General features: G+C 38.7%; 1 long non-coding RNA gene across 1 annotated transcript in view; it reads left to right on the top strand.

The window, feature by feature from the left end:
- The window catches only part of LOC129049483 (uncharacterized), a 127,463-nt gene extending 102,981 nt beyond the window's left edge, over positions 1 to 24,482 (top strand). Inside the window, exons 2-3 of the long non-coding RNA XR_008512596.2 lie at positions 21,506 to 21,768; positions 22,189 to 24,482. This is a non-coding gene — a long non-coding RNA (uncharacterized LOC129049483). The remainder of the gene's footprint in view (positions 1 to 21,505; positions 21,769 to 22,188) is intronic.
- Positions 24,483 to 25,640: the final 1,158 nt, after the last annotated feature.

Genomic DNA, 25,640 nt, shown 5'->3' with positions numbered 1-25,640 from the left:
GGTCTCTGTGCTTCCATTCTTGCTTTCTTCCTCTCCATTCTGCACACAACAACCAGAATGATCTTGCTACAACATCCCTGACTCCTGCATGTTGTTTCACATGGGCTGAGCACCCAACGCTGAGAATTTTTGGTGGTGAGTATCCCCACATTCTAAAGAGAGATGCTAGACCAGTTTTGCAGTTTTGCCCCCCTCCCCCACCCATAGACCTGAGCAGGAGGCCCCAGCCTTGACCTTGCTCTCCTGGCCAGTGTTCTGACCTGCCCCATCCCAGGGGACAAGGTGTCTGCAAGGCCTCGGAGACATATTTTTTTCCTGGAAATTGTATTTGTCATTCTTCTTTCTTCATGACACAAAGGTGGTCCAACTTATCGTATTGTTTGTTGAAATGAAAATACTTTGTTTTGAAGATGATTTTCTTAGCAGCATCCAATAGAGCAAGAAAATCCTGGGCCACCTCCATTTTTTTTTTTTGAAGGCCCTGATATATTTTTTAAAATGTGGCAGAAACATGACATTATGTATCTGTCAAAACCCATAGAACTGTATGACACAAACAGTGAACCCTAATGTAGACTATGGACTTTAGTAATAATAGTGTATAAATATTGCTTCACCAATTATAACAAGTGCACCACAATAAGCAAGGTGTGAATAATAGGGGAAACTGGGTAAGTGTGAGTGTGGGAAGGGGTATATTGGAACTCTGTGCTTTCTGCTCAATTTTTCTGTTAACCTAAAATTGCCCTAACCATTAAAGTCTATTATAAAAAAGGAAGAAATACCAGAACTGGGTTACTTACATAGTATTTTCCCTACTAGTATTACAATTTTGTTGGAATGGCACTATACCCAGGTAAAAAACTACATTTCCTAGCTTCTGTTGCAAAAGGGATTGACTTGAGGTAAAGACCTGCTTGGTGAGACTTCAGTGAAAGTCATCTGGAGGTAACTGAGGGACAGTTCTTTAATGGGAGGTCAAACCCAACTAGCATTTGTCCTTTGGCCCTCCTCTCTTCTCCCTTCTTGCCTGTAATGTTACAAAGAGGCTACAGCATGACCATGAGGGGGGGGCCAGATATTCCCAAGAGTTTTCAGCTGAGATTTCCTTGAGCTGCTATACTGGCCAAACTTAAGAATGACCAACCTTAGGATTGTTTCATTTTATTAAAAAAAGAGAAACCCTTATGTTATTTAAGCCACCACTGTTACTTGGGTTTTCTATGAAGGAAGCACAAATGATTAAAAATCTCAAGTTCAACCACTTGGGTGGATCTCTGTGACTGTGGGCATAACCTGCTTTGAAGTTAAATGTGAAGTCCTTTGTGAAAGAGATCCCAAAGCCCTAGGGCTGCCCTTTCCCCCACCCAATTCCATAAGTGGCCTCCCCTCATTGAGCCTTCCAACATGCATGATGCACTATGACAGTGGATTCCTAGATGTGTTGCATGGCTGGCATCCCAGGATTTAGAATGCTCTTTGTTGGACTCTTTGGTTAGTTGCATTACATTATGAAACTAATTAATGTCTTTCTTGAGCTTTTAATTTTTTTGGTGGAACACATCAATTTTTGGGGGGTCATATGTTAGGTAAACTTTTTTATTGCATGTATAAAAAATTTTTATTTAGGCCGGGTGCAGTGGCTCACGCCTGTAATCCCAGCACTTTGGGAGGCTGAGATAGGTGGATCACAAGGTCAGGAGTTCGAGACCAGCCTGGCCAATACGGTGAAACCCTATCTCTACTAAAAATACAAAAATTATCCTGGCATGGTGGTGCATGCCTGTAATCCCAGCTACTTGAGAGGCTGAGGGATGAGAATTGCTTGAACCCAGGAGGCGGAGGTTGCAGTGAACTGAGATCTCGCCACTACATTCCAGACTGGGCGACAGAGCGAGATTCCATCTCAAAAAAAAAAAAAAATTATTTTATCTTCTCCTTTGAGTGAAAAAGAATTCTAGTTTTATGTTTTTTAATCAAAATGTGGAAGATGTTGTTTCTTTACCTTTTGAGTAATAAGGTTTACTGGCACCGCTGGTACTGTAATCCAGTGTTTTTGATGAGAAGTGTGATGCCAATTTGCTTATTATTCCTTTGAAGAAATTTGTTTTTTCATCTCTGTGGAAGTTTTTAAGTTCTTGTTTTATGCTTGTTATTCTGAAGTTTCATGAGGGTAAGTCTAGGTATTTATTTTCTTTTTTCATTAGTCTGGCCCACACAGTCCATCTGAAGATGCCTGGGTTTGTTGCCAGCTGTAAACCTAGTTTTTCCCTGTTGGCCTCAGTACTAGCCAGTACTTTAAGTTTGAGAAAAAGGTATTACAGCACACATTGCCAAAGGGAGAAGTTGCCAGAAATTTGCATTTACTTGTTCAACAGAGAGTTTTTAGATGATATAAATGAGAGATTTCAGTAGGAAAGCAGCAAAGTTTTTTAGAGTTTGGCACCCTCAAGATTTAGAGAATAAGTGTTTGCATGAGAGTCGTGAAAACTGTGTTCTAGGCCTGTCCCTACTTAATAAAGTTTAGAATGGATTTCACTTTACTACAAAATGGAGATGTGGGACTTGATGAGCTTGTTGGTCCCTGCCAGGGATTTAAGATTCTATTCAGTGGTCCTTAAGGTGGGGTTGGGGTACTAGCATCTCCATTAGGGACAGTTTGGAAATGTGGGAGTTATTTTGGATTGTCATAATGACCGGTGGCCACTTTTGGCATTAGTGTAGGAATGACAAACATCTTGCAGTGAATGGGAAAGTTTCGCAAGAAAAAAATAACTGTTCACATGAAAATAATGCAAGACACAGGAGCAGCCGGCCACCAAGTAATTTCTTCGGCTTAATGGAATCTCTTGTGTTAGCCCTTCATGTTGGAATACCCCCAGCTGGCTGACAGAGAGGTCTAACTTTGGCTGCAGATAAACCCCACTGCTTCTTTGCCTCAGACAGCTAAAATTGAGCCTCTCCATCTTCCTGACTCGCAAAGTCAGCCTTCTTTTCTTTCCCTAACAATCAATAACCATGCCACTAAACAAGTTTGCATGTTTCTGTGTCATTTTTCCTATCCATCTAGATACATTCATTCTGTTCTAGCACTTTCTTCAAAAAGACTCTGGAGAACAGATGTCATTCCCCGTGAGTGAAGTGGAGAGGGTGCGTGTTAAAGAGGTGTGCTCTTAATACCTGGAGCCCGGGGAATATTGACAACGGTTTAGATTAAGGAAGCCTCTAAGCAGGGCAAGGTCATTGGCATAATGATTTTACATTTGCTCAGTTTACCTGAGGGGAAAGAACTTCAGATTGGGAAAGGCAAAGAGCAGAAGATTAAGGGCTACTAATTGGGGTTCATCTTTGCTGCACTTTCATTAGCTTTGTAACTTCTATTGACTTATTTAATTTGAAGATTCACCATTTCATAGTAAAATATGTGTTTTGTATGTTGAAGCCTGCTACTGGCTTGGTTCAAATGCTCCTTAGAGACACATTTGAATAGAATCAGGCCATTTCAAGGGAAATATAATTATTCAGGAATAAACTTACACAAGTCTCTGTATAGCACAACCTGAGATCCCAAGGAGAATGGGAGGCAGCAACCCATGGTCGGGCCCCTTTGTTCCTGTGCTCATAGCCCACCTCCAGCTGCCCTGGTTTTCTATTTGCTTCTAGGAATCTAGGCCTTGTCTACCTCTATGGTTATTTCCTCTAAATCTTTTCCCCTCTACCTCTTTTTAGTTTAGTTACACTAAACTGCTATTTTTCCAAGTGAGTTTCATCTCTCAAAAGTTTGATTGATTCTGTTTTTCTATCTAAACTGTTCTGTCTTCATTGCCACTCTGCTTAGCCAACTCCCACTGATTCTTCAAAACTCAATTTAGGAATCATCTTCCCAGGAAACCTTCCTTTCTGGTTCTAAACCTGACTCCATTATAATCCTTCTCCAGGTGTTGTCTCAGAGAATTACCCTGGGAAGACTTGCTACAAGTGCAGATTGCTGGCACCTAACCAAGATGTATTGAATCTGGGATGGGTCCCAGGAATCCACAGTTTTCACAAGAGTGTGTGTGTTCATCTGTCTTTTGTATTAGATAATAAACAGTTTGAGGGCAGTATTGACAGTTGTATTTCTAGAAACAAACAGGGCCTGACAATATAGTAGGTATTCTATACAATTTTTGTTGTTGTTGAAGTAATGGCCAAGTTACTCTGAAAGCACAATCTAAGACCTGGAATTGAGTCCCGGCTCTACCACTTGGTAGGTGTGTACTTTGGATAAATTATCAAAACTTTCTGACTCCCAATTTCTTAATCAATGAAGTAGAATAATTCCTACTTGCAAGTGCTTTGAAATGAAAATGAGACATATATCATTATTATTAGCCCTGTCAAAAGCCAAAATTACAACAAATTTAGTTTAAAGATCTTAATTAGCTTTTAGTTGTGATTCTAGAATTGGGCAACACCTCAGCATATAAAATAGAATAAATGGTCTGATAAACTGAGCAGAGGAGGTTGGGTTTTAGACAGAGAGAGGCTGAGGAATGCAGCAACAGAGAAAAAGCGTATTAGTTATTTCAAAGTTACTTTCCTTGTAAAGGTTAAAGCAGAGGAGACTTTCTTATCATGTTCAAGCTAACCTGGCCTGTTTGGAGATTTGGCTATTATCTCTCTCTCTCCTGATTTCTCAGAAGGAATACAACTTAGTTTCAGCTTGTTGGTGTGGAACTTCAGCACGAACGACTCCATTTTGATTTAGTCTGTTGGGCCTGGTGCAGGAGGTCTGCCGCATCAGTGGACTCCTATAAATTTTATTTAACAGCCCAATAGATTTTAAGATGGAGATCTTTAAATCTCCAACACTAAGAGATATAGGAGAGGAAAAATTGCTTCCTTCTATCCTTCTAGGTTCTTTGGCTGGTCTATGAAATAAATTGAGATAAGACAGATTAACAGGAGAAAAACCATTTTAATTATATACATACACATGGGAGTCCCACAAAAATATGAGACTCAAAGAAGTGGAGTAAGGGTTTGGGGTTTCTGTGTGGTGGTGGAGGTAAATTATGGGAAAGTAAGGGGTAGGAGAAATGCATAGTGAATGAAGCTTGTCTTGTTATGTAGTTAAGTCTCTCAGGTGGCAAATGTTCTCAGAGTAGCTCTCTTCCTGATACAGATAACTAGTTACAAATGTAAGTTTTCCTTATAAATGTAAATTTCCTATATGAAAGGGGAAATTTATATCTTATTTTAGGCAGTTGATGGGGAGGTAAATAACTTTTCTTGTGGTGGCTTGTTCTTAATTTCTTTTAGCTCAAAATAATCAATATGACACATTTTGGGGTGACAGGTTCTGAATGCCTTCAGAGGCTAGGAGGGAAACTCCTAGGATTGAAGGATTTTTATGGGTTGACTTTTAAAACACTGTGTGGTTTGAAAATTTGAGCACATTAAAGCCAGAACTAGAATAGCTAGCTTTTCTAATTATCCCAGTTCTTTTGCACTGACCTTCTGGGCTGTTGTTTTTCTGCATATTTTCTGGTTCAACATTTCATAGTCTTCTCAGGCAGATAAATAATGGCAAACAGGTCGAACAAGAGACTTATGTCTATACCAATTGAGCTGTTTGCCTGCAGGAACTGTTTTCTTTTATTTGAAACAAGCATCCGTCTATCTATCCAATCAACATCTGTGTGAAGCACTATTTGTAGTAATAATGATATCATTTTTTAAGCACAGACTGTGTGCCAGCCATGATGCAAAGAACTTTATGTGCCCTCTCTCCATTCTCATAGCCAGGATTTAAACCTAGATTGTCTTACTCCAGAGCTGTCTGTGTTAAATATCACATTACTCTATGCCCACAGATTTCACAATCCTTAAATCACATGCCTCCAGAGATATTGCAGGAAGAAACACAACAGTGAATGAAAAGAAAAGCAAAATCATTCTTCTTTAATTTAAAAACATCCCCCTTGATGCTATTTTTCAAGAGATTAACAAAGTCAGTTGCTTGTTCAGTATGTGCTTCTGATTTTCATTCCCATCGCACGATTTTCTTCTGATATTACCCACCCTTGGTTCCTGCAATGGATTGAAAAAGGGGATTTTTCATAAAGGACTTGCACTATATAGAAGAGACATAAACGTTTTGGAATTCATAGCTGATCTTAAAGTTAATAAGATAGGACAATAGTAGCCTACAGGAAGCCCCGAGCTGGTCCAGTCTTAGTGTGTGTCAGATAGAGCCGAGTTGGGATGATTTCCAACCAAAGGTATGGCTATTTTGAAAGTGGAAACAGGCTTATATTTATTTTGACTTTAAGAATGTTTTTGACTTTATTTAGTCACTACCTTAGAGAATGGTAGAGATAATTATACTGGCATTTCGATGTTCGATTTAAAGTATTGTAATGCTGTACTGTATTGGTATAAGCACTACTAAACGGGATGGCTTTGAAATCTCGTGCCAGTTCCAATATGCTCATGAAGCTCAGTTATTTTCCTTCTGTTATAGTTGAAAATAGTTCCCTACAGTTTCACCAGAAGTGGTCTGTTTATTCTTGGGCAGATTAACCCTTCACAGTCCAACTGATTTTTTGAAGATTGTCCTATAAATGCCTGTCTGTTTGCCGAGTAGAAAAGGTTGCAAATTTTGGGTGATTTCTGAGATGTTTAGAGCTAATCAACACCTTTGCTTTATGATTTCTGCGATATGAAAGCTGACTGTAAAATGTGAAGTGTTACATGGATAGTGTTGCCTTTCCCTATGAGATTATTTGACGCTTTTATCAGTCATGATGGAATAGGAGGAGTGAGGTTATCTAACAAATCTTTAGTACAGATTGAGGCCATAAATTAAAACACCATAGTGAGAAGCTTCCATACTGGTATAAACAAATAATTAAATGATTGTAGGCTTCAGAGTAAACAACTCCACAAGTCAACATGCAGGCTGAAACACACACACACACACACACACACACACACACACACACACATTAAATTCTAAAGCTTCCTTTAATATTTGTTTTTAGAAACCAGCAGGTCTTTTAATGAGTTTGAAGCTCTGAAGGATATATAACTTATTTGTAATCATTATTTTCAAGTGAATGATAAAGGATGAATAAAAATATTAGACATTAGTACATACCGAAGAGAAAAAAACCCATTATCAATTAGTATGTATTGAATATCAGTAAATACTGAGCCCGGTAACTAAATAGGGTATCAATCATTTATCATCACATCTCAAGGCAAGTTACATTGAGGAAAAACTTGTAGATTGGAGGGAAAGTGCCTAACCCCTAAAATTTCCATATAAGAATTAGTCACTGTTGAAAGAGTCGCTGTATAAAACCATGATAAAATTTTGTTTTCTACTTTAGTGTTACTTTCATAGTGGAAAACATGCCTTTAAAACATATTTGTTATTTATGATGGTACAATCACTACTGTAGGATGATCTATTAGTGTTGATAGCAACAGGAGGCAGGAAAATCCCTCGGCATATAGGGGTGGGTCCCTGGTGAAACCCCACCTCCAAGCCAAAGACAGTTTAAAGCCTGAAAGCCAAGCTACAAGTTAAACCCTCCCACCGAATTGAGAACTTGTCTTCATGTTTGGCAAGCTTTCCTCTGATTGGGCCCCACCCTTCACCTATTTTACATATACCTACCCTTTCTTAACTGGTTTTCTACACTGTCATGCCCACCTTTGAGTGGTGTCTTTGCTTTAACCTTTTTTACATGCTCACAAACCTATCAGCATGCACTCCCCATTATGAGTCCATAACAGGCCCCAGACCCAACCACTTGGGGGAACTTTCCTGCCGTTGCGTAGGGGGACCAACCATGCATCCCTTCTCCGCTGAAAGCCGTTTTCATTGCTCAATAAAACTCTTCTTCGCCCTCCTTACCACTTCAATGTCCAGCATATCCTTATTCTTCTTGGGTGCAGTACCAGAGCTCGGGAACCACCGAATGCAGGTACAAGCTATAACATAGGTGAGCTGAAGTATGCCAGCATGGCTGAGTGAGGCCCAGATAGAGTGTCACTGGCCGGGGGTCCCCAGCTTGCAAAACGACCAAGAAGAAAAATCCTGCATCAGTGTTAGTGACAGTGAACTCAGTGAGATTTTAGAGTTTATCTAATTCTGATGTAGAAAATAGTCCAGTAACATAGGCTATAAGTATTCTTCCTGATTTTTATTGTAGGTTTGTTAGCATGTAACCAAATACTTTTCTAGAATAAGTAAGACTATGGTCTTCATCATGATAAGAACAAGTCAGACATCAGAATGCATTCTGACGTGGGAAGGTTGAAAGGCTCTTCCATCAAACTGAAGTGCTGGGAGTAGAGTGGAGGGCTCTTCAGCAGGGTAGATACTCACGTGGATGATGCCAAACAGATCTTAGTGATTTCAAAAAAAAAAAAAAAAAACAGCTCCAGTTCACAAAATCAGAAATCATGTTACAACATGCATGGGGTGGTAGAAAAGGAAACAAAGAGATTTGTTAAAGCATTCATTTTGCTAATTACACAATTTCCAGAGGTAAATTGGTTTTTTTTTTCACAAATATGAGTGTGTTAAACAAGGCAAAATAGTCTAAAAGGGCATTTTATATGATATTTCCACATCATACATTCTTTTAAGTATTTTAGTGGGGAAAAACTTTTATATTTGAATAAACATCTGATTTGCTAAGGTTTTGCAGTGCATTTATGTCATGTAATTAGTTTTGTTGTCAGGTAGCCTTGGTAGCTGTTTTGATGTGTAATTTGTTTGAAACTATTAAAAGGGCTTTGCTGAAGGTTTAAAACGGTCTGAAACAGCCTCAGAGAATGTTAGGTGTTGCTATTTTAATGAAGTGAAGTTTTGAGTTTGGGACTAAGTCTAGTGAAACCAAAATAATCTGGCACTTTGGGAAATGAAATCTGTGAACAGAATTGAGAGAAATTTACAATTCACTTTCTCTCTTTTGGCTTCCTATCCTTCACTCACTAGTGTGAACCCTTAGCTTAATTTGATTACATTTTTTTTCTTAAAGTGTATGCTGTAGGAACGGTTTCCCTGTTTATCTATTTTATTTTATTTTGAAACACGGTTTCACCCTATTGCCCAGGCTGGAGTGCAGTGGCACAATCTTGGCTCACTGCAACCTCCGCCTCCCGTGAGAATGAGGCATTCTCATGCCTCAGTCTCCCTGGCAGCTGCCATTACAGGCACGTGCCACCACACCCAGCTAAGTTTTGTATTATTAGGAGAGATGGGGTTTCACCATGTTGGCCAGGCTGCTCTTGAATTCCTTACCTCAAGTGATCTGCCCACCTCGACCTCCCAAAGTGCTGGGATTACAGGCATGAGCCACCATGCCTGGCCGGTTTCCTCTGTTTAAATCCGCTCAGTCTTTGCTTTCTCTGCCCCACCTAATGAGGCTATGAGTGCACTTTTAAGAGGCAAGTCAGGGAGTTTCCGTTTTTTTCTCCAACACACCTTCCCTGCTCTGGTCTTTATATTCTGGGGGCCACTACAACATCTTAGGTATGCTTTTCACCTCTCTGTCCAAGCCTTGGTCTGATGCTTGGTGGAGACAATTTTTCAATGCTGATTTTGCTAGGAAGTTGTCTTTGGTTTCTTCCCATTCCTGTTTTAGGAACTCTCACCTACCTAACTCACCCTTGGGCTCAGGTCCCAGAATCCCAGCTGGCCAGGCTTTGGCAAGTGCAAAGTTTCTCTCCACTTGTTACTAGGAGAGGGTTTCCAGGTAATCCCTGGTCTTGGGTGACCTGCAAAACCCCTGCTGGTTCACTTTCTAGTTTCAGGGTTATGTGAAAAATTCTGTTCTATAAATCAAAAGATAGTTTTTACCCCATTAATTTCTTCTTGGGTTTACTAATTTTTTTCTTAGCAGGAGTTGTATGAATTACAGACAATCTGCTTGCTGTTGGACTGGGATTTTGCTGTGAAAGTTTGAAACATCACTACCTGCAAGGGTTACACTTAGTTAAGGTGTGTGAATATATTAAAGAATTTTTTTTAAGTTGTCTTATCATGATCCTGAGTTTTCTTATGAAAAAGAAAACCAGAAAACATAATTAGGGTCCAGGGCATTAAAAAAATAACTAGAGTATTTCCCCATGATCACCACAATTTCTGATGTTATTAGTTTCACATAAAGTGATTATTTTGTTTTTGTTACTATGAATTCTGTATCACAAAAAAATAGATTAAAAATTATAATCTACTATGTGAATTGTTTCTAAATGCATGTGGCTTGGGCCAGGGTTTCATCTTGTCCAAGATGAATGGAGTTGACGAAGGCTTTCATATTTTAACATGAACAAATCAGGGTAGAACATTAAGAGTTAGAGATAAAAGTCATATAATGCTTAGTACTCTAAAACCAGTGATTCATAATAGTGAATTAAGGCTTTTATTTTTAAGAGTGGCCTATTAGTGCACAAATCCCTCAGTAAAATGATGTGTTATACAACAAACCATTAATATCTTAGGGGGGATTCACTTATCAGATTATTTTCCAACATTAGAGTTGGCTGAGATGGAATAGTATACATAACTGGCAAATTTTGAAAAGAGCCTAAGAGAGAAGGTCAACCAGAAGTCTCATGTTGTATACATGTCCTTACCCTCTTGTATTATTCTATATGCTGAAAACAGGTATTTTATTCATATTGGGGTTTCCTGCAATATCCCCTTTCTTCCATAAAACATCGAAAATCCTTTAGTGCTAACAATCAGAAATGGACATGACTTACATGATTTTGGTCTCATGTAGAAAGATTTTTGAACTTCTTGTTTTAGGTAGGGGTTGACTTTATTTTGAGCAATTAACACTTTGTTATAATTATTTATTTATTTATTTATTTATTTCCCTACCCAACTGTGAACCTCTGTGAGCCCCTAGTTGGCAGGGAACATGATGCATCTAGCTCAACACTTAACCTATACTAGATGTTTAATAAACATTTTTCCACATAAATTTATTAAAACATATGCAACATTCAGTCAAAATTATTACACTCGAGTTTTCTTTTCCACTGAAAAGGTTTTCAGTGGCAAAAAAAAATACACTGGCTTCTAAAATACTCGTGTTCAAAATGTCTGCCCAGAATAAGTCATCTCATTTTTAAGCAGGTGGCTTAGTCGTTCTTCAAGAAAACAGCTTTATGATGTCATATAAATATAGTCAGAGCTTGATTGTTCAGTCTTTTAAAATGTGATGAATTGTCTCTTTCCTTCAGAGGTGAATAAATCATTTCAACCCCATAAATCTTAGTAATCAGTTTTCTTTCTAGTTTTAAGAATTTCCATGTGTAGCTCACATGAAGGGCCCATCAAACCAAGATAGTAGGAGAGAAATAGGGAAAAATAGAAAGTGAGAGCTAAAGTGAAAACTGAGAAAAACATTGGCAAGATTTTGTGTGTGCTCAGCTCACATGCATGCAACATGGTTTCTGGGCCATCTTTGTCACATGGGGCCTTTGGAAATAAACTCCCAGAGGAAAGATCTTAACTGGTGAGTGTTAAGTAGAATGCTGGTTACCAGAAAGGGATGCTGTTTGGCTCTCACCATTGACAGGGCTCTGGTTGAGTGACTTCTTGGGAGCCTTCATCTTCATCCCTGGGAGGAACAACCTAAAATTTACCTGATGAATGAGCTGCCCATCTCCCCAAACATATTTACATATTAGCCATGTTGATATCTGCTTTTGGTGTCATGTGGACTTGGGTACAGAAAAGTATTTTCATGCAATTGCATGCAATTTGGATGCAAACGAAGGTTGGGTTTTTTTTTTTTTTTTTTTTTTTTTGTATCCTTTTGTAACTGTATGCTGGCTGCTGCAAGGTTTATTTCTCAGAAAGGGAAAAAATGAAAGATATAAAGTGCATTTTCTCTAAATATTATAATGATAAATAGATAGATATTCGCTTTGATGCAGTATTCAAATTCACATGACACCAAAAAGTATTTGAATTTCTCTTATAAGTGAATACTTAGGTGTTTTCAGTGGTTACTGGTTTATTTATGACAATATAAGAATTTAAATTTAAGTAAATTCTAAAGAAAATTATTTTCTTGCAGATAGAAGTTTTTTGTTATATGCTGTTATATACTAAAGTAATATGCTTTTGTAATTCAACAACGTTCATTGAAAATATACTTATTGACAGTCTATTATGTGTCACACCCAATCCTGGGAATTGGAGATTGAGATGATGCTATGATTTGAATGTTCATGACTCCCCGCAAATTCATATGTTGGAACCTAAGACCCAAAGTGATAGTATTAAAAGGTGAGGCCGTTAGGAGGTGATTAAGTCATGAAGGCAGCGCCCTCATGAATGGGATTAATGACCCTTTAAAAGGGCTGAAGGGAATTAGCTAGGCCCCTTTTATGCTTCTGCCCTGCCTCCATGTGAGGACACAACATTTGTCTCCTCTGGAGGATGCAGCAACAGGTGCCATGTTGGAAGCAAAGAAAGGGCCCTCATCAGGCACCACATCAGTCAGTTATTGGATTGTGAACTTCCCGGCCTCCTAGAACGTGAGAAATAATTTTCCATTCTTTATAAATTACCCAGTCTTAGGTATTTTGTTACAGCCACACAAACAAAGACAGACACCAATAGGAAAGATTATGTTTCTGCTGTCCTGGAATTGAAGTACTATGGAAATCACCAATGAACATTTAACAATCCTAATAATATTGTCCATTTTGTTCACTGCTCTATCCTCACACTTTCAGTAGTGATGGATGTATAACTGGTGCTCAGGAGGTGTTCTAAGTGAATATTATGAGGCCAGTGTTATGATGGTGGAAATGCAAGGGTGCCATGGGGAGTCAGGGATGTTTTCTTGAAGGAAGCCTTATCTCCAGTCTGCCCTGAATGTTAAGTTAGAGCAGCCAAACGACCTAAAACAGCAGAAACAAAAACACTTTTTATATAATATCAACACTTTTTCTGTGCTTACATGGAATTTTCAAAATTACTTAGTTATGTCACAGTTTTTTTGTAGGATCAATAAGCAGAATCTAAATTTCCAGCCATAAATAAATTTATACAAGAAGATGTCAACCAAACAGCATATCATTAGAGCTAACAGATTGATTTAAAAAGATTCTGACACGCAGTTTAGTAAATTTGTAAAATGAGTGATACAGTTTTATTTGCCATGTTCTTCTCTTTTTCCCACACTTATTGTGATAAATTTTGTTTCAGTTTACTCCAAGCACAGGGCTGAAACCAATATAAGAAATAATATGGATATTTTTGCTGGATATCATCAGCAAACTTTCACATCTTTTTGAGAGTTTTAGGTAAGTGTTAAAAAGGATTAAAAATTATGTGAGGGTAAATGTCAGTAGAAAACTGTCCTAAGGGTAAGTTTCAACCAATTAGCCATGTTTATTTAGTTTCTAGTGTGGAGAATGATTAGAAGCCCAGATTCTGCGGCCACACTGCCTGGGTTGAATTTCAATCTCTCCATGTAGTAAGTGGATTCCTCAGCTGTGCCTTCCATTTCTTCCTTAGAAGAATGACAACAACTGTACTTGTTTTGAGGATTAAATGAGTCAACACGTGGATTGCCTTAGAATAGTGCCTGGAACATTGTAAGAACTATGTATTAATCATTATCATTTTTTCCTATACTTTATTTTGTATGCACTGATATGTGCCATATGTAAGATGTACAATCCAGCATGTACAACTTTGTCTTGAAGATCATAATCTAGTTGAGGAGAAAAAAACTAAAATACATGAAATAACTAAACAACCATAAGTGTTAAATGCTGTGATATAAATTTTAAGGGCAATTGAAGTTGAGGTAAGGGGAAAGATCTCTGTGGGTTAATAGTAATGTAGAAAGTAAAGAATTTATATAGTAAAACAATAGCAAACATCAATGGCAACCTAAATTACAATATATTCTCAGCATTATTAAAATATCGATATGGGGGTCAGGTGTGGTGGCTCATGCCTGTAATCCCAGCACTTTGGGAGGCCGAGGTGGGAGGATCACTTGAGGCCAGGAGTTTAAGACTACCCTGGGTAATGTAGGGAGATCCCATCTCTACTAAAAATTTAGAAAAAAAAATTACCTGGAACTGGTGGCATGCATCTGTAGTCCCAGCTACTTGAGAGGCTGATGCAGGAGGATCATTTTAGCCCAGGAGATCATGCCACTGCACTCCCGCCTGGGCAGTAGAGCAAGATGCTGTCTTTAAAAATATTTTTTAAAAATAGATATGCTTTAAAAGAAAACACTTTCTCTGGACCAATAAGTCTCAATATTCCTTCATTATTTATGTCTTTAAAATGTTATTTATTTGTATAAATTTATGGGGCACATGTGCAATTTTGTTGTATGCATAGGTTGTGTAGTGGTCAAGTCGGGGCTTTTAGGGCATCCAGCACCTGAAAATAATGTACATTATATGCATTAACTAATTTATCGTCATGCTCCTCCTATTTATGCTTTTAGTGAAAGTCTGACAATGTGCTATGCATGTGGTGGGTGTTGGAGAAACAGATGAATAAACACACTATCTCTGCTCACAGTCCACGGAAGGGAGAGGCTGAGAAACAAGATGCTGTGGTGTAAAGCAGTGAGGAAGACTGTTGGTGTTTTTAAAGCATGAGGGAGAGCCAGGGGAGGGGCGGCAGGAGGAGAAGGGGATGCAGACATGGAGGCTTCATCAATCTTTCAGATGGTCAAAGTCACAAAAGTGGAACTGTTCACACAAAGGACACTGTCCAGCTGAGAGAAGAGAGCTGAGGAGGAGGTTGATGCATCTGGTATGCACCTCGTGCCCGTCTTGGCACAGTAGCAGCACAGAGTAACTGAATGAGAAAAATGAAGGCTCTTAAATATGAAGGCTTCATTTCTGACAGGAATCTTCCTCTTTAAAGAAAAACATTGGCCGGGCGCGGTGGCTCACGCCTGTAATCCCAGCACTTCGGGAGGCCGAGGCGGGCGGATCACGAGGTCAGGAGACAGAGACCTTCCCGGCTAACACGGTGAAACCCCGTCTCTACTAAAAATACAAAATAATTAGTCGGGCGTGCTGGCGGGCGCTTGTAGTCCCAGCTACTCGGGAGGCTGAGGCAGGAGAATGGCATGAACCCAGGAGGCGGAGCTTGCAGTGAGCCGTGAGCCGAGATCTTGCCACTGCACTCCAGCCTGGGCGACAGAGCAAGACTCCGTCTCAAAAAAAGAAAAAAAAAAAAAAAAAAAAAGAAAGAAAAAAGAAAAACATTAAATTTTAAATCAGTAGACATGGTAAATAATTGTTCCTAATTCTTCACCTCCTTTCCCTTATGGAATTGTACATCCATGCTTTTTCACCTTGTGATCTAGTTCCTCTTCCAGAGTGGGCAGGACATATTTCTTATCCCCATGAAAACTGGGCGTGGCCATATAATTTGCCTGGCCTGATAGCATGCTAGGGGACGTAACATGAGCGGAGGCTTTAAATTTATTTCCACGTTTTAGCTTTCCTTCTTGGGCTTTTTTGATTCCTTGTGAGAAAAGAATACCCCAGATGTGGCTACACTTTTCAAACTGGACCCCAAAAAAGAACAGCCTACAGCTGACTAGAAACTTGGAGTCCAGCTTTTCTGTTATGCCTAGCCTAGATCAGCGGAAGTCCAGTCAACCTACACACATGTAAGCGTGAAATTAATTGTTAGTTATTATAAGCACAGAGACTTTCAATTCATTTGTTACAAAGCAAAAACTGAATGCTATAGCATATATAATCTGGAAGGTCATACTTGACTTCTATTCAAATTAGTCTTTGTTTGTTTTTAAATAGATAAATACTTATTTCACTGTTATTGAGAAATGGATGTGACTATCTTCAGGCAATCTACTTCTTAGCATAAAGGTGCTCCTGACAGTGCAGGAAATTAATTCAGGCTAGTAGGGCTGGTAGAGTGAGAGAGAACTAACAACCAACCAACCAACCAACCAACCACTCCCCTACTCTTTCAAGATCATTCAGGTGAGGGAATGGGAATGACTAAGAGGTTAGGCAGAGTCTCTTTATTTTATTAATTTTAATTAGATAACTTAGCGACAATTTTTATTAAATACTCATATTCTTGCAAAACATCAATAAGTACAAAATCATAATTTAGAAAAATTTGTAATATAATTTAGTGAGTTTCAAAAAGACTATACTACCACATTTGGGAGAAGATTTTTTAAGATTATAGAGAAAATATTTCTATGAAATAGTTATTTTTTAATTCAAAATAGCAAACTTTAAGAAAAACAACTTTTCAGAAGTATATTTAGTATAATTATTCTAGTATAGTCACACATTTCTTAAGTCAGTGTTGACTATTCCCAGGAAACAGGAGGTAGTAACATTCTACTGTCAACATCCTACAACAAAAGAGACATTAAAGATGTCAGGAAGTAGTAGTTTATAGTATGTTTAATTAATCTTTAAAAATGTTAAGTATGTGAGGTGCTAGATATATTAATTAGCTTAATTTGATCATTTCACAATGTATACATATATCAGAACATCATATTGTACACCCTAACTGTATATAATTTTTGTCTAAGAAGTTTACTTTAATAAAGCTGAAAGTGGGCTGGGTGTGGTGGCTCATACCTGTAATCCCAGCACTTTGGGAGGCCGAGGCGGGTGGATCACCTGAGGTCAGTAGTTCAAGACAAGCCTGGCTAAGATGGCAAAACCCCATCTCTACTAAAAATACCAAAATTATCTGGGTGTGGTGGCACATGCCTGTAATCCCAGCTACTCTGGAGGCTGTGGCGGAAGAATCGCTTGAACCTGGAGGCAGAGGTTGCAGTGCACCGAGATCGCACCACTGCACTCCAGCCTGGGTGACAGAGAGAGACTCCGTCTCAAAATAAATAAATAAATAAAAATAAAGCTGAAAGTGGGGGAGGACTGTATCATGTTTAAACCTTGATTTAATGCAGTTAATTCATTTACTACCTAAAAATGTCTTGCTGACAGAACTTTTCCATGTAGTTTCCTAAAACAAGCCAAAGCCTATCTTTTTCAACTACTGATGAGAATTTCCTTTGCATCATGGACTAGCCTCTAGCTCAGTTGAATTCTTGCTCAGAAAGTTTTATGAAATGGCAGAACCATGACAGTGATGCCAACCAAAATTTTTTGTTCATAGACTTAAGATAAAGCCAGCTATTCATTGAAATTCTACTGCAAATTCTCACAAATAAACATATATGCACACATGATTCAAGGCTTAACATAGCTCAACTCAGGTTAGCTCATCAAGTGTTGATTGACACATGAAAGGTAAGAGAGTTTCTTAATGTGATTTTAAATCCGATGTGGGAACAGAATAGCATAGCAGTTTAAAAAAAGGGCTTCTGTAGTAAATTTGCCTGGATTTTATCCCTAACTTCTCCTCTTTTTAACTGGGTGACCATTTTTAGACTTATCGGGACTTTATTTCCATGTCTGCTAAGTAGAGATAATAATATCACCTACACCAAAGGGTTGTTGAGAACATTAAATGAGCTAATAAATGCAAAGTACTTAAAACAGTGCCTGTCACATAGGAAATAATAAATGTCGACTAATGCATTTTCATGACAAATGACTAAAAGCTTAGAGACAAATTGAATATATCTAAAATGTTGTTCCAGTTTAGTTCCTATGCTTACTCCTAATTTATGTCTATTTTATTCAGATTCACTCCCTCTTAAATGAAAACCTTAGGTCCAGGTATGCTGGTAAATAGCCTACTTCAATTCAGGCCATGATGTTTCCATTGAACTAGTTATTGGAAAAACTGGAAACTTTTGTTTTCCAGAGCATTTTGAAATTTGGAATTGCCTATAAGCACTGGAGATCTGTAGAGTATTTTGTGATTTCCACTGGTTTGCTATTATCGTCAGTGAATTCAAACACGTGGACATTATTTGTATGGAACATAGTACCAAATGGAAAGTACAGTCTGTCTTCATTTTTTATCGTCCTGAAAACAATATCATGGTTATGGTAGAGACACTTGGTGCTCACTGAATTTCCATGTACTTCCCTGCACTTCCCAGCCTCCTTTGCCCTTGGTTTGGGGCAATCGACTGTGAGCAGAAGAGATGTGAATCACTTCCTGGCCAAGGCAGTTAAGAGGTGTGTGCCTCCTCCATTTCTCTCTTCCCCTGTTGTGGCAACTTTGGAAGACATGACTTGAGATGGAAGTGCCAGAAGATGAAGGGAACATAGAGATATCTAACTCACTAAATGGAGAGCCTGGAAATCTGCATAAGACTTGACTTATGTGAGAACTATTTATGTTGTCACTAAGATTTTGAGTTTGTCTGTTGTAGCAGCTGCATCAGTTACTGAGAATAACAAAACAATGGTCAGCTGAGAATGAGCTCAGTTAAAGCCAAATAGTGATCCTTCTAATGACGATGGAGAAGGAAAACAATGAGTGTAACTTGTAACCCTAATTAAAGACAGGATTGGATGTGCTTTTATTTCTGCATGGAATTGCATGTAAACTATAGTCCAATAACCAAAATAATTTTAAAAGAAGTTTTCACCTTTTACTTGGATCTTTTGAAGAGCATTAGATGAAATCCTGTTTATCTCCTCAAAGAGTTCTCAAAAGCTCCTTTTCTTTCCTTCTAAATTCCGATATGCCTTTTAGCAGTGGACTGTGAGGTGACATCTATCATGAAGATCGTACCCCTCTGGTGGCTTTTTTGATGTCAAAGTGAGGGGACAGTACCATATTAGTTTTCCCAGCATAGCTTGCCAAATATTTACCTAGACATTTACTCTCCTCACTGTCCTTCATAGTCACCTGGAAGCCATATTGTCTTTGCTTATGTCACTATACACATGCGTGCACACACTTACACATGCAGATCTAGCTATGAATTATTTCATGACCTCAGTGGTGTAATGTATATGCTTGCCTATCTATCTATCATCTGATGTTGTGATATATATCACACTGAGATCATGCAGTGATTCAATAAAACTGCTACCTAGGACACATTTACATTTAAAACAATTTCTGGTCCCAATTAATGCCAAGAATACCCATATCTCTTCACAAGCAGTGAAGCATAGTGTAGGTTAAACACTTAAAATCCTTCATTCCATTGTAATCAATGAGAAAAAATGCATAAGGCTACGTATATGAGCCTCATACACTTTGAGACACAGTCTGGCTCTGTCACCCAGGCTGGAGTGCAGTGGCATGATCTTGGCTCACTGCAACCTCCACCTCCCAGGCTCAAGCGATCCTCCCACCTTAGCTTCCCAAGTAGCTGGGTGCTGTAGGTGAGTAGGCATGCCCTACTATGGCCAGCTAATTTTTGTATTTTTTGTAAAGATGGGGTTTTGCTGTGTTGCCCAGGCTAGTCTCAAACTCCTGAGCTCAAGCAGTCTGCCCACCTCGGCCTCCCAAAGTGCTGGGATTACAGGCAAGAGCCACTATACCCAGCCAAGGCTATTATTAAAACCAGGAGAAAATGGATCTAGACTTCCTTCGCTATTCAGGAGCATATAAAGACAGTGTAAGCCAGAGGGGTCAGGAGACCCAACCACGTGCCCTCTCACCTTGAGCTCCTGACAACTGCTTCTGGATCCCATTAGTAAGTTCTTGCTCACATCCTCAGAGACAGTGCCAACTCACCAGCTCTCTTTCTCTGTTCCTATTTCCGGGGTAAGAATGTATAGCGTTATCCCTCCTGTGACATCCTTGCTTGTTAAGTATTGAAGGGAGGTGAAATCACATATAACCTCACATAAAGATAGAAGCAAATTTCATATGCTTAAGAAGGAACATGACTTTCTTCATGGACAAAATATATTTAAGACAGTGAGGGGCAATGGATGAACCTTAAAGAAATTATGCTATGTGAGATAAGCCAGATACAAAAGGACAAATATTGTATGATTCCTCTTCTGTGAAGTGCCTGGAATAGTCAAATTCATGGGGACAGAAAGTAGAATATTGATGACCAGTGGCTCGGGGGAAGGAGGAACAGGAGTTATTGTTTAATAGTTGCAGTTTCAGTGTGGAAAGATAAGAAGTTCTGAAGTTAGATGATGGTGATGCTTACACAATAATGTGGAAGTATTTAATGCCACTCAAGTGTATGAAAAATGGTTTAAATGGCAAATTTTGTATTATGTATGTTTTACCCTCCACAAAAAAATACAACAAAGGACAGAACTAACCTATTTAAAATATGATGAAAACTCTGGAGTTGGAACAAATTACTTCCCCTCAGTCACCAAAGTCCATGCTATGGGATTGCAGAGGGGGTTGCTTCATTTCCTCTGTTGCATCTAGGTGCCAATTACAGAGGTGACCCACATATGCTATTAGACAGGGATCAATGGAAAGACAGAGTGCTCTTCTCACTATTAAACATTGATCTCGAAGAAGAAAAAGTTCCAACACAGATATATCATTTTCCTTTGTTTATTTCCTATCTAAATAAATTAGGAGGCTAAATGAGATGAGAAATATTTCATTGATAGGATATTAATCATTAGATAATAGAGAGCATGAAAACAGCTCATCAAAATTCATTAATGTTTGATTAATCCCAGTTTGGGGTAAGATTCTTTTGATTTCAAAAATAATGGCCTGTTTCAATATCTGGTAGCATACTGCTGCACTGCCTAAAAAACACTGGGAGATTTAATGCTTTAAATAGTATAGTGTTTCCAGTTTAGGTTTACAGGTGTTCTAGGGGTTGATTCTCATTATCTTGGGGTGCCTTCTGCACTTCTGTCTGTAATGGGATTTTTCATGAGGTTCAGTGAATCATAGATTCTAGTATCAAAGAGTTACAATTCTGAAGTCTAGGCAGGAAAACTCAGTATTATCTTTTCTTGAAAAATTTGCTGGGCCCCAAAAGTGGAAGGCTGTCAGAATAAAACTTAGCTGGCTTTCCTAGCTTCTCCAGTATGTCTTGTGGACAATTGTCTACCCCTCAGCCCGTCCTGCTACTTTCCTCAGCGGGAATATTTTCCCCGTGTCTACCTGCCTGTTTAAATTCTAACCGTCCCTCAAGACCTGTTGGAAAGCCTGTCAGCCACATCCCCTTTCCTCAGTAGCCCAGCCCTCCTGGGATGTTCTTGTATTTTCTGAATACTAATTTAGATTTAGCATTCATTGAACTAGCACATTTGATTTTTTTTCATTTTTTTTCAGAAATATGTGTGGTAGCCACTTTCCAAGGTGACCCACAACAATCTCCACCTCCTGATTTTCACACACTTTGTAGTCCCTTCCATATTTTATTAGGGTTGGTCTGTGTGACCAACAGTATGTGGCAGAAGTAATGGTATGTTCCTTCTGGTATTAGGTTATAAAAAGACTATGGCTTGAGTGAGACTTTGTCTCAAAAAAAAAAAAAAAAAAAAAAAAAGACTGTGGCTTCTATCTTGGGTGTGCTGGCTCACTGTCTCTCTCTTTCTCCCCCATCCACTCACTTTCTCTTAGATCACTCTCCCAGAAGAAAGTCAACTGCCATGTCAGGAGACCACTTGGACAAACTATTGATAGGTAAGGAGCTGAGGTATCCCAGTCAGCCAGGGAGGAACTGAAGCCCGACAACAACTTTGTGATTGAGATTGGAAGCAGGTGGAGCCTTTGAATGAGACTGCCGCTCCGGCCAATAGTCGCACTGCAGCCTTCTCAGACATCTTGAGCCAGATTAACCCAGTTAAGCTGCTCCTCAATTCCTGGCCTATAAGAACTACAAGGTAATAAAAGTTGGTTATTTTAAGCCTCTAAATTTGAATAATTTGTTATGTAGCATTAGACAATGAATACAGTACCTTGTCTGTCCAGCTAGACTACAATCCTTGAAGAAGGATGTCTAGCTTCCAGTTGATTCTTCAGGATGTCTGTACATATCTGTTGAAGAGAAAGGTAGATAGATGGATAGCTATTTTTATCTACCTCCTTGAACTTTTTCACTGATACTAACCATTCTGAACAATGTTCTGTGAAGTGGGTAAAAGAAAATTGATAATACTAATCCTATTTCAATATGAGTAGAATCAGTTGAAGAAAATACTTTTAACATGGAACTAAAACTTGGCAGGGGCTGGTGGCAAGGCCCTGAATTTAGAATATAATCCACTAATGTAATTTTTTTCAAATCTTTTTATTCCACACAGTTTCTGGAAGTCATCTGGTGGCCTCTTCAGCTGCGGTGCCCTCTAGTTCTTTGCAGGCACCGCCCTCGTGCACCTGCCGTGAACCTGCTCTGTGGAGTTCTACTGCTCCAGGCTCCAACGCCTGGCTATCCTCAGCAGCACTACACCACACATTGAAAAATGCCTGACCGTGACCCATTTTATCCATCGCTTCTTTTTTATTTGTCACAGGCACTATGGTATCAGATAAAGATAACATAACAAGGCTGTTACAAAAGGAGAAGGAGAATATACCATCATATAGAAATGTTACAAACTAAAAATTGAAGAGTACTCTCTCTGCCTCTTTATCATCAATCACTTTGCTCCAAGGTGCTTTGGCAAGAGAGATATTTTGGGAAAAACAGTAACCGATATGAGGAACACGTGTTGATTTGCTGCATCTATGAGATATAACTAATAACAGATGGATGTTATTTATAAACTCTTACATATTTATCCTAGTTCTTTTGAACCCGTTTCTATTCTGGGTCTATCAGCTGTTGCTGTTTGGATAATTAATTACACAACCAAACTGGATTTAAAATTTTGAAATGTACATTTCCTATAGGGTCTGTGTATTAAATTTTCTTGTTTGTGCTGTTAAATATTTTATATGCTGCTTACAGCCCAAGGTGCTTGCGAGCACACACACACACACACACACACACACACACACACACACACAATATGTTGATTGGATCAGTTTTTTAAACTTCATTTAAGTTTTTCTTTAGTTATAATCCTTAAAAAATATTCCCCACTCCTAATATGACCATATCTGTTTCAGCAACAACAGAACCAATCAAAGAATATGGCCCGGATTATCATGCACAGCTTTTAAATTTATAAGTTGCTCAGAATCATTATTGAATGATTATTGATAATATGGTTCAGAAAAGAAAACTGTTGAATCAGTTAAGCTTAATTGGACCAAAGACAGCATTCCACTCCTAGCCTCTCTCTCTATAGAGGAATAGAACATTTTTGTAACCAATAAGCAAATGGACTATTAAAACAGCAGACCTGTACTATCCTGAAGATCAAGAAAGGGAGGTGGGTTGGTGGGAGGGAAGGAGAGGGAGAAGGGGAGAAAGGGTTTTGTTTTTATGACTACATGTGAATATTGCTACAATCAGTACAGTTGAGCTTAAATTCCCCTCACCAGCTCTGAATTCAAGTCTATCTGGTTGGGATAGAGTGAGTTTGGTTGGAAGAGGAGTATTTAAATGAAAGTCATAGAAAGCCAGGAAGGGTTTATCCAGTTCTAACTGGTACTTCTTTTTTCCAGCTGAAAAGCTCTCAGATTCTAAATTTCTGCCCTTTTTGAAATTATCAAAGAATGTCAAAGGAATTATTTTTACATTCATCTTTATATCCAAATGGCTGTGAAAGAACCTAAGTGGAGCCATTATCAATGGAAATGGAGTTTTCTATTCAGAAAGAGTTCAAAGCTCTAAATAATCATTAAAATTGGCAATGGGGTAAATAAAAAAACCATACAGATAAAAATAAAGTGTAATGTGTTAAACATATTCGTTAAAAATAATTTTAGTCTCTGAAGGCAAAGTGACGACTAAACAAAAAAATAATAATTTCAGTCATACTCCAAAAAAAATTCTGCATCCATAAAATTCATTGCTGGAAAAGAAATTCTTTTTTTTTTTGAGACGGAGTCTCGCTCTGTCGCCCAGGCTGGAGTGCAGTGGCGCGATCTCGGCTGACTGCAAGCTCCGCCTTCCGGGTTCACGCCATTCTCCTGCCTCCCAAGTAGCTGGGACTACAGGCGCCCGCCACCGCGCCCAGCTAATTTTTTGTATTTTTAATAGAGACGGGGTTTCACCGCGGTCTCGATCTCCTGATCTCGTGATCTGCCCACCTCGGCCTCCCAAAGTGCTGGGATTAGAGGCATGAGCCACCGCACCCTGCCGGAAAAGCAATTCTTAATATGGTCTTAATACTGATGTGCTTTTTTTTAGAAAAATAAGAAGTTAAGCAGCATTATAGATGGTCAGAGTTAGGCTATACAAGGAAACAAACGGATATTTAAAAATTGGCCAACGGCCTCAACTCTACTTCTGGCACTTGTAGTATAAGAGTATCTTTGAATTATTCCTAGCAGGCCAGAGTCCTTGAATTATTGATGTTGAGTGATGTGGAGATAGACTGAGGCTCTACATAGGTTCAAATACTCTGTCTGTTCATGTCTACATGCCTTTTCTACTTAGTGATTTCTTAGTTAGGATCCTTTATAATTCTATGATTCTGAGATTCCCTTGTCCTTTAATTATCTATGTTTTAAATGTTCTTTTGTAAAATTAATTAGTAGTTTTTCTATTGCTCGTTCCTAAAAGCATGTAGATATTTAGTGCATTTACTCTTAAATATTTGCTGCTACAATATTAATATATATTTGTGTTATGAAGATGATCTTAGTGTATCTGATTGGCCTCAGTACATATCTGGTAGCCAGGGGATGGTGCATCTCTGTAAGGTCCCTTTTTGAGGACTTCCAAAGAGGCAGTCTATAAGAGGGTAAGGGTATAGGCTTGAGAATGAGGATGCCTGGGAGAAGGGTGGAAGGTAGGGGTTAAGAGCATGGATTCTGGAATCAGACTGTCTGGGTTCAATGTAGGTCAAGCTCCACCAATTATGTGTTGGATGATCTTGCATATGTTACTTAAACTATTTGTGTCACAGTTCTCAAATATATATGGGAAATTAATAATAGTATCTACCTTATAGAATTGCTGTGAGATGACATACGTAAAATTTAGAGCAATATCTTGGCATACTTGCAGTCGGTCACTATTTGTTATTATAGTAACTATTACCATGAAAAGGTTCAAATTCCAGCTTTATCACATACCAATATGATTTTGTGTAATGCCTTAACCTTTCAGTTTGTCCATCTCTCAAAGAAGGATTATAAAATCTATCTCACAGGGTTGTAATGGGAATTAATGACATATTATTAAAAAGTGCCTAACGGAACTTAGAACTTGAAGTATGTAAGTGCTTAGTTAGTGTATACACTCCATTATTCTAACTTGTTCAATGGTTTATTTCTCAGAGTCCTGATCAGTGACGCTTGAGAGTGAGATTGAACTTGAGCTCTATAGGGGGGAGGTGCATCAGCTTTGAGAGTCCTAGACAAAGTTTTACTAGAGTTGAGGAAACTCAGAGGGAAACCCCTTCCCCCAGCTAACTTGTTCCAGCCTGGCGTATAAGTCAGAACGCTAGTGGGAAAGATGGCGGGTGGCTAGACTGCTGGGAGAGGTAAATTTCTCATCTCCCATTGGAAGTTTTTTAAGAGTTGTTGAACTGGTCATTTTCCAGAAAAGTGGTCCTGAAGATGTGCTCCAAGGACTACTGGGAGTCCTTGAGAACCTTTTGGGGTTCTGTGAACTCCAAAGTACTTTAATGATAATATT

Source organism: Pongo abelii, chromosome 14, assembly GCF_028885655.2.
Source record: "Pongo abelii isolate AG06213 chromosome 14, NHGRI_mPonAbe1-v2.0_pri, whole genome shotgun sequence".
NCBI classification, from domain to species: Eukaryota; Metazoa; Chordata; class Mammalia; order Primates; family Hominidae; genus Pongo; species Pongo abelii.
This window is presented reverse-complemented; position numbering and strand designations above follow the sequence as displayed.